The 8,782-nt window shown below is 38.2% G+C and overlaps 1 long non-coding RNA gene across 1 annotated transcript in view; it reads left to right on the top strand.

The window, feature by feature from the left end:
• The first annotated feature begins 304 nt into the window (after window positions 1-304).
• LOC103901357 overlaps window positions 305-8,782 on the top strand; it is a 9,823-nt gene continuing 1,345 nt past the window's right edge. The window contains exons 1-3 of the long non-coding RNA XR_002086227.1: window positions 305-478; window positions 7,788-8,115; window positions 8,248-8,540. This is a non-coding gene — a long non-coding RNA (uncharacterized LOC103901357). The remainder of the gene's footprint in view (window positions 479-7,787; window positions 8,116-8,247; window positions 8,541-8,782) is intronic.

The raw sequence follows: 8,782 nt of genomic DNA, 5'->3' as shown, positions 1-8,782 counted from the left end.
AAATCCTGAGTCCTTTCAAGTCCTAAGGGGTAAGGCCATTGACTGGAGAGGAGAATCAGACCTGTAGTCCTGTGACAGTTACACACTGACATACATTTGCTTTGTATCCCCTTCACAACCTTCAATATTCTTCTGAGCCTCAGCAGATAAATGGTCCGTGCGGTGTCCTCTAAGGTTAGCTACTTCTGGCTGAGTGCTTGGGCTGTTTTGGCAGGAGGCCTCCTCACGGAGAGCTCGGTGCCAGCACCTCTCTCCCTGCTAGGAAGCCTGAGCTTTCACACCCCCGCTCCCTGGCGCTGGAGTGGTGTGGCGGAGGGAAGGGAGCGATTTCTCAAGTGCTGCTTAAGCCATTTAGCTCACTTCAGGTGAAAGAAAACATCTTAAACAACATCCATACACCATGCGGTAGCTAGTACCGGTGAGAGAGAGAATCCCAGTGAGGCTTACAGTAGGAGAGGAAGCTATGTGAAACTGCCACGTGAGTCATACACTCATCATCTACATGAGATTTTTTCATGCATTTTACTGGGGAGGGTGCTGGGGGGAAATGGAAAATGTTTCAGAGTCGTTTTTTATTTTAACTTTCTTTATGCCTGTTTTTTCGCCATGTGTTACTTTCCAGCTTTTTGTAATAAAGCGTACATGAAGAGCAGATCAGATGAAAAAGTGATTACACCCTGTTGTAATGTCGAAAATATGCTTATTCAGCTAAACATGTTTTGAAATACTGGCAAAAAAGCAGCCTGCTAAGTTCAGGCTGGAAGCAGTTTACATAGTTTCTGAGATTATTTCCTCTACTGTTCAATATATCAAGAACTCATAGTGCTGCAGCAACTAGTATTTTTCTGCCTCTAAAATATATCTCAAGAACAAAAGCTATTGTTTCGAAGTAATATGAACTTGCTCCCCATCTACACATATAAAGAATAACTGAGCAATAACTGGATTTTTTTTTTTTTGTAAACAAACCTCACACGTGGATTTTTTTTAATCTTAAGTTTTTCTATTTTAAAAATGCTGAACTCAATATGAGTTGATAATACAAAATACAAGCACCAAACTAAACTATCTTGTTCTTTTTTTTATTTTCTGCAGTTACCAATGTAAGAAAACATACTTTTAAAGAATTTTATCTTTTAAACGTTTTTATTGCAGAAAAAGCATATTGAGATTTTCCATTAAAAAATAATCATGCACTAACTCAGTCAGAATTTGGGGGGAAACTTCAGAGTAACCTATTACGTATTTTAGAAAAGGAAAACATTTAATTTAGACAATAAGGTGCTGAAGTTAGAGTGGTTTTTTTAATTAATACTTCATTGTTTGTAGCTGCTGTTAACTACTCTGAACTGCAGAGGAATACCCTTAAAATGTTACTTCTTCAACTAAAAATTGAGATTGTATATTACAAATATGTCAGCTTTTTTTATTTATTTTGTAAAAAGGGCCATTGCCCTAAAGGCTTGAGAATCAAAGTCTTTGTCATTGCTCAGCACTGAACACAGTTGGGCCCAAAGTTATAGTCCTTGTACACTACTGCAATATAAATGTTCAGTATTTCTGATAACTTTAAACTGCACAGTATACTCCAGTTTCCTTTAAATGACAAGGGAAATAACTTCTTAGAGTTTTTAAATGGGGAGTGGTGTTGTATCTTAAGTGAACAGAAAGTACTGGATATAAAACCTTCAACTTACTTTTTTAAATAATTGCCCTGGTCTTTCCCAAATAATTGCAATTTTCTGTTCATTTTCTGCTAACTGCATGTGCAGTCAGATTCAGGCAAAACATCTGTGGTGGCTCTAAATAGGAGAATTTCCTACAAAGCAGTCAAGTTCCAGATGAGTTTTGTCCTGTTTTAAGCTCCCTTCCACTCTGAGATTTGAATCCCTGTTAGCATCTTTCTACCAAAACAACACACCATTTCATAGGTTCTGCCCACAGTACAAATAATACATGAATATATGAAAGCTGTGCGGCTTTCTGCTACGAAGCACAAGCTGAACACAAATCAGTGTGTCTTCTATTATTTTTGCTCAGTGAAGAGAAAAATCCCTCATATTTTGTAGCTTTAAATCTTGATATTATAAAATTTGAAGGTGGGTAAGACATTTTTGGGTTATGCTGTGCTGTGGTTGGTATGTTCCCTCAGACTGCACCGTGAAAGATCCATAATTCTCACTAATCTACATTCAATGAGAGTTCATCATAGAAAATTCTAAGTAGGTTTAGGTAGGATGGCAGTTTTTGGATTAAAGATAATACATCTTAAAATAGCAAGGCGGAAATATAAAAGCAAATCTGGAAAAGCCAATAAGGCATGAATCATTCAATAAAATAAGATCTAATAGTAGAAGTGCATTACGGTAGAGTTAAAGTAATCTTTGATGTATTTTTTTTTCATCACCTGTTAGGTTTTGTATATAAATTCAATAAGTTACAGCTCCTGGAAACAGATTTTGATTTGCTAGATTTATATCTGCATGTGAGAGCTTTAGTCACAGTATATTTAGATTGGGAGCAGACCAATACAGATTTATTTTACAACACACACAATACTAGGAGTCCCATACAAGCTTGTGCATGAATTTCTGACAGATGTATCTGTGTGTAAAAACAAGCAGGCAGAATGTGCTTGACCACTTTTTCAAATGTCAGAATAACCTTAAAAATGCAACTGAATTAACATCGATTTCACTACTCCACCCCATTTTTCATTATTTATTTTATTTTAAAATAATTCAAAATCTAATCTATTTAGAGTAAAAAAATGTGGAAGGTATCTTTTAGTGTCAGCATGCATAGTTATGTGGAAGAAACTAATGACATATGACAAAATGCATAAACATTGTTTGTCAAGCAGTCCTATGCTAGAAGTAAATTCATAAACAAAAAGCCATGTTTCAATAACAATGAATGTTGTGAGAAAAAGAAACGAGCTAGGAAATAAGTTAACACTTAACTAGATCAGTTTAAATTTCTGGTTGGTTGATTTTTACTTTTTTAATTCATTGAACAGAGGCCTGTTTGGGTTTTTTTGCCACTTCTTCCACTAGTTTTCTACTTAGGTATCAGCCTTACTTCCCAGGAGCGTATGTCTTGTTCCAGAATATGTGAATGCTGCTCTGAGATGGTTTAGATAAGAATAATACGACTTTTATTCAGAGTATGAACCGCAGTGAGTGGTTGGGAAACACATTACGAAGGAAGCTCCAGTACTTTCTCATCTCCTACACACTTTTTTTTCCACTTGCCTTTTCACCTTTCAAAATTAAGTGTGCATTGTAAACGTAGCAACTTTAACCCTTAGTTTTCCTACTTTTTCTTCAGTAGATCACTTACCAGATTAATTTTTCCCTAATTATGAGAGTACAGGGAGGTGAGTTGTACCTTTTCCAAAGAAACAGATTTTTAAAAATGGAAAGTTTTGTCAGAAGTTACCTAACATTCCGTAAGAAAATGAAAGAGCTGCTTTCACATTCAGGTTGTTTGGGGTTTTTTCACTGAAAATGTTCACACACTAGCCAACAATTGGGGTTGATTTGGGACATTTCTTCCATGTAGGTCAGCTGTTCTGACCTATGACTGCTAGGATTCCAGAATATGATTTTAGCATAGTTTTTTATGAGTGCATTTCTTGAGAAGTTTTGTATAGAAGTCCTGAGATGAGGCAAGAATGGAAAAATATTTTGTAGGGAAAAACTTGAATTTGCATTTCTCCAGATCAGAAGAGTGCCTTCAAAATAATACTTGAGTCCTTTACAAATTCTGTTTGGACTATTCGAACTGTATCTCTCCTGGAATAATTTTTTCAGCCTTGGTCAAGCTTGCCCTGAGCAAGGTTGGTTTCAGATTATAGCACTGTACTAAGAACATTTCACCCCAAACAGTCATCACTGTTCCGTTGAGAAGATGCTGGTCCTTGTATTGGAAACCACGTTATCAACATTTTGCCCATTACCATCATAATTTGAGAGCAATTTGTGTCTAGCATATCTTCAGGCAACTGTTTGCTACTTCACTAAAGCATACTGCGTCTGCTGTTGGAAACTGTCATCTGACCACGCTTTAGTTCAAGATCTTTGCTGTTTGCATCATTATGCTATGATGTAGAAGCTTATACTTCCAGAGACCCAGCCTGCCTTTTTGGTGCTCAAGGTTTCCTGTTGCTATGAAAAAGATATTTATGGTTAGATCTCTTTGCAGTGAGTTCTTACAAAATCATTCACCTTGAAAAACAATTTTCTTTTCAAATACCCTCACATTTAACTTCAGAACTCATGTTTCCTGTGATTTTTGGATTTATCCCACTTAGAGTTTTGCTTCCGTAGCTAGGTTAAAGCAGTACTGCAACTGGAGTGTCTCAAAGATGCCTGTAAAAGTTAACGTTGGAATTCATGTTAATACAGGTTTCTTTGAGTAATGATTTTCAGCTCTAGGCACTCTTCAAAACACTTAAAATATTCAAGAAACAACGATGAAAATTCAGAAGATGCAGAACAAATTGAACAAAGTGCTACTAGAATAACAGTCATCCAAAATAACAAGAAACTCTGATATCGACAGACTTTCCAGTAAGAGCACTATGACCTTCCCCCTGCTGCCCTGACCACGTATCCTCCCACCTCTGGTAGTGTAAAAGAAATGTGCATTTTCTGCGGTCTTTCAGTCTTCCTTTTGTGAGAAATGACTAGGGAAGTTGATGGCGCTTTGGCCTGGCAAGTATTTTTGATGGTCACTTGGTAGTGTTGAGCACTTGCCCTCAGTTCAGAACACCTGAGTCAGTCCATGCGGACCACTGAGCAGTCATCAGTTACAGCAACTGTGAATCATAACCCATGCGTACTGTATTCCGCTCAAACACAAAAAAGGGAAGGCTCAGCAACCCATTACACCTCCCCCTAAGGCATTACTGGTATTGTCAACTAGACAGCTCAGTACTTATGAGTCAAACCTCCCCCAAAGCTTAATATTTACTTAAAACAAAGATATTAAAGGGTAGAAAATAGTTTTTTAAACTGATTTTATTTTATATTGTGTTCTGACACTATAATGCTAAGAAAACAACTTTTATTAAACTGGGATAATGGGAAACATTACATAACCCCCTAGCGCGTGGTATTACTCGCTTTAAAACTGCCTTGTAAAGAAGGAGGTGTGTGTATTTGGCAGAAATACATTAGGTCAAGTCTTTTACTTTAGTTTTTTAACACGCTCAAATTATAAGTCTGTTAATTTTGGTTCCTCATATTCTCATTTGGTTGTGAACTATGGCAAGCATTTGCCACTGCCAGTGAAATCTAGGGGAAAGGTGCTTTCAACATACAATGCCAATATATGCGGTACTTTAAAGCCAAGTAACTTGGAAAGCCAGGTTCTTAATCTCTCAGTTTGAGCACCCAGAATGGATGGGATACTTGTCCCAAATTTCACTCTTTAAAATGTGGGTAGTATCTCTCCTTCAGCTCACGGGATTTTCGTGAAGATAAATTAGTGGCTCTCTGAGAAGCATTCAAGGACCACAATGGTAAGAAGTGCCATAGGAAAACCTTGTAATTCAGGCTCCAGTGGGTAGTTTGAGAAGCGTCCAGTAAATAAGACATGGGGCTGCACATTATTCGGTGAGGAGAATACAAAATACTGAGTAGCTGCTAATACTGGCATTGTTTTGTTCCATCCATTAAGTGAAGCTGGGACCCAGCAGAAAAGATGGAATACAGGCCTGTGAGTGAGAATTGTATCATACAAGGGCTGTATGCAGAAAGCGTTGCTGCACAGTAGATTTTATTCCTATTTTTTCTGTTTGATTCTGCACCCTTTAATCCTGTTTGAACAAGATTAACCCTTGTTTTAATACAGTTTTAACACGTGTATGCATGTGTATGTGTGTGTGAATGCACATGCTTGTGCATGTCATTTTTTGCAAGTTAGAGGGGGTTTAAAAGCAAATTGCATAAACAGAGATTTTATCTTGTAGCAGTCTACTGACATCCGTATGAGTCATTAGGAGTGGAATATTCTGAGCCATCCCACAGTGCCCTGCTACTTGAGCCAACTGATGGCAATAAGAAGATAATTCTCTATTTAAAGCACCTCCATAGAGAAACAACACAGAATTGTTGGCGATTCCCTCTTTTCTCTTGACAATGTCCTGGCTTCTTAGCACTGTCTCTTTTCTACCTGCTCCCATTTGCTTCCCCAGCCAAGAAGTCCAGTTTCTTTTTGCAAATAGTTTTAGCTTCCCTGATCAGGTTGAGAGTCTGCTCCCACCTTCTGCACCCAACCTGCCTCCCTTTCTCTGCGGGGCTCTGTCAGTTTACTGATGTCCTTCTCCCTTCTTTTTCTTCTGTTCTGGTTTGATATCTTTAGTTCTTCCATACTGAAATCAAACAACTTCCACTAGGCTGCCTGGATGCAAGCACGAGACGTATTAAGAGCCGAAGACGCTTGTTTCATCAAAGACGCTTGTTTCATGGCACCCAGATAGGTGCTTCTGATTGAGCCTAGTTCAGCCATTACAGGGCTGAATTACATAGTTCTGGTGTAGAGCATGTGGTGGCCTTATGTGCCATCTCGTCAACCTGGACTGCTGTGAGAGGAAGCAGCATGTTTAGCAAAGGTGGGATCTTTGGGAATTTTTCCTACTAAACTTCAGCAAGTCCCTAGCAAGTGTATGTGATCTGAAGTTTTCAACTGTTTACAGCCCGGCTAGAATGAAGCGGCAAAATCTACTTCCTTAACAGGCTACCTCCCGTCCTAAGCTCTGCTCCAAAGACGGGGATGCAGGAGCTTCTCAAAGAAAAGGTTTCTGTAATTCAGCAGCGTGGGCCAAACAGTTGATGCTTCGATAGGCTTGTTCTTGGAAAGGTCTAAGCTGTTTGGCTGCAGATTTTCAAATAAGTTATCCCTGAGACACACACCTGGTGAGGGAAATTTTCAGCCAAACAGTTTAAGTTTGGCAAAGTTTTTAAGCAACTGAAAATGCAGTCTTATAATAGGAGGTATCTGGCAATCATAACAGTTGGCAGTTGTGCTAGCCCCACCTATAATATTTTTGGATCATTTAATAATGTAGTGAAGATTTTTAAGGGAGTATTTTTTCCATTAGAATTTAGTAAGGTACGACTGTGCAGCTTCCTCGTACTCCTTCGAGCTAAAAGCAGAGAGAGATCATTTTAAGCAAGCGTGTCGAGTTTGGAATCACTAGCCAATTCCCATAAGCTTCATAATACCGGGAAGTCTGTAATTGAACATGTATGTAAGAAATGAGAAAAAAATACACTAAAATTGTTACTGACACTTCAAGTTTTAACACCCTCAGTATACCTTTAATTATTTTAAAAATATATTTTCACATGTTCTAAAAATTATTTTAGAAACAAGAAATTAAAGTCTTTACTGATATGTTGCATCCATGCGTGTCTATTTGGTTAGTATTAGCTCTGACAATGTCATGCTACTTTAAACAAGAGAAAAGCAATAAATATGCAAGAATGCTGCTGCTGAAGAACATTTTGACATATGCAACTTTCACTTGTTTTAACAAAATATTTGGTATTTGTTCTTGTGACTACACTTAGCAAACTTCATAAGAGAGAACAGCAAGCTTTTTATTCATTTTAAACCAAGTATTTATTAACATTTTTATAGCTAAAAGATTATATCCTCCAAAGAATTCTATAGCCTCTAAAAACAAACACATATCTGAATAGTTTAGGCCTGCCTTCGTAAGCCCTTATGGGCTAGGATTTGCTCAGTATGCTTTTTGTTTCTTTGTTTACTTTTAGATGCCAATTCAAATGCAAAACATTTGCTTATAACAAGTTGCTCTTCATATTGCACGGCGGAATATACTTTATTCTGATCTGTGAAGGGGATGAAAATGTTCTTGATGGTGGTCGTTATAGAATGATTTTGGTAAATTGCCCAGTGTGGCTTCAGGTACTACAAGGATAAACAGGTGACACCCAGTAAAAACTTTCACAGAATGTTGGTAGCAGGAAGGAAAACACGAAAGTGTGTCCTCCCTGATCAGACCGCTGGTGTTTCAGCTCTCTCCCTAATCTCTGTCATAGGACCAAAAGCTTTAGAGGAAACCGAGGGACTCTGCTAGACGTGCGTATATTAATATGTGGATGGGGGAAATTTCTTTCTAATACCAAGCATGTAGTGGATGGTATTAGGGTCCTAAAACAGGGGCCCTGTAAATGTTTCGGTTTGCAGTCTGTCCTTTCTGTCCTTGCTCAGAACATTAATGAACATGCTGAATAATACCCATGAGATTAGAGCTCGTCAGGACAAACTTGGTACCAGCTTGGGAATTGACCATACCACGGAGATAAAGCGTAACTAGCCTAATTCATACCTGGATAAACGCGGCTTGTTGGAGCCGCCTGGCAAGTAATACCCAGAATTCATACTCTGCCTTTAAGAAGTCAAATGAGTATGTCCTTGGCTTAACAAAAAAGATAGTTTAGTGCACGGTCCATCTGTTTTGCACATCCCCCAGCCAAATAAAGCGCTCATCTGCAGAAAAAAAGGTAAATCTTCGCTTCTGCTGTGTAATACTAAATATTAATGAAGGAAATTGAGGATTAAATTGGGATAAATAACCGAACGGTTACAGATGAGCGTCTGGGATAACCGGGTTTAAAACAAGGGAAGGATCGCAAAAATAGAAGGGTTAAAACCGCGAGCTTGGGATGGGCAGGAAAACGAGCAGGGATAGCAACAGCATCTCGGGGGCAGGCGGAGCGGCGAGGAGATTTTTTTTTTTTTTTTT

This window comes from Aptenodytes forsteri, unplaced genomic scaffold (genome assembly GCF_000699145.1).
Source record: "Aptenodytes forsteri isolate BGI_AS27 unplaced genomic scaffold, ASM69914v1 Scaffold277, whole genome shotgun sequence".
Lineage (NCBI taxonomy): Eukaryota > Metazoa > Chordata > Aves > Sphenisciformes > Spheniscidae > Aptenodytes > Aptenodytes forsteri.
Note: the sequence above shows the minus strand (reverse complement) of the source record. Positions and strands in the feature narration are given on the sequence as shown.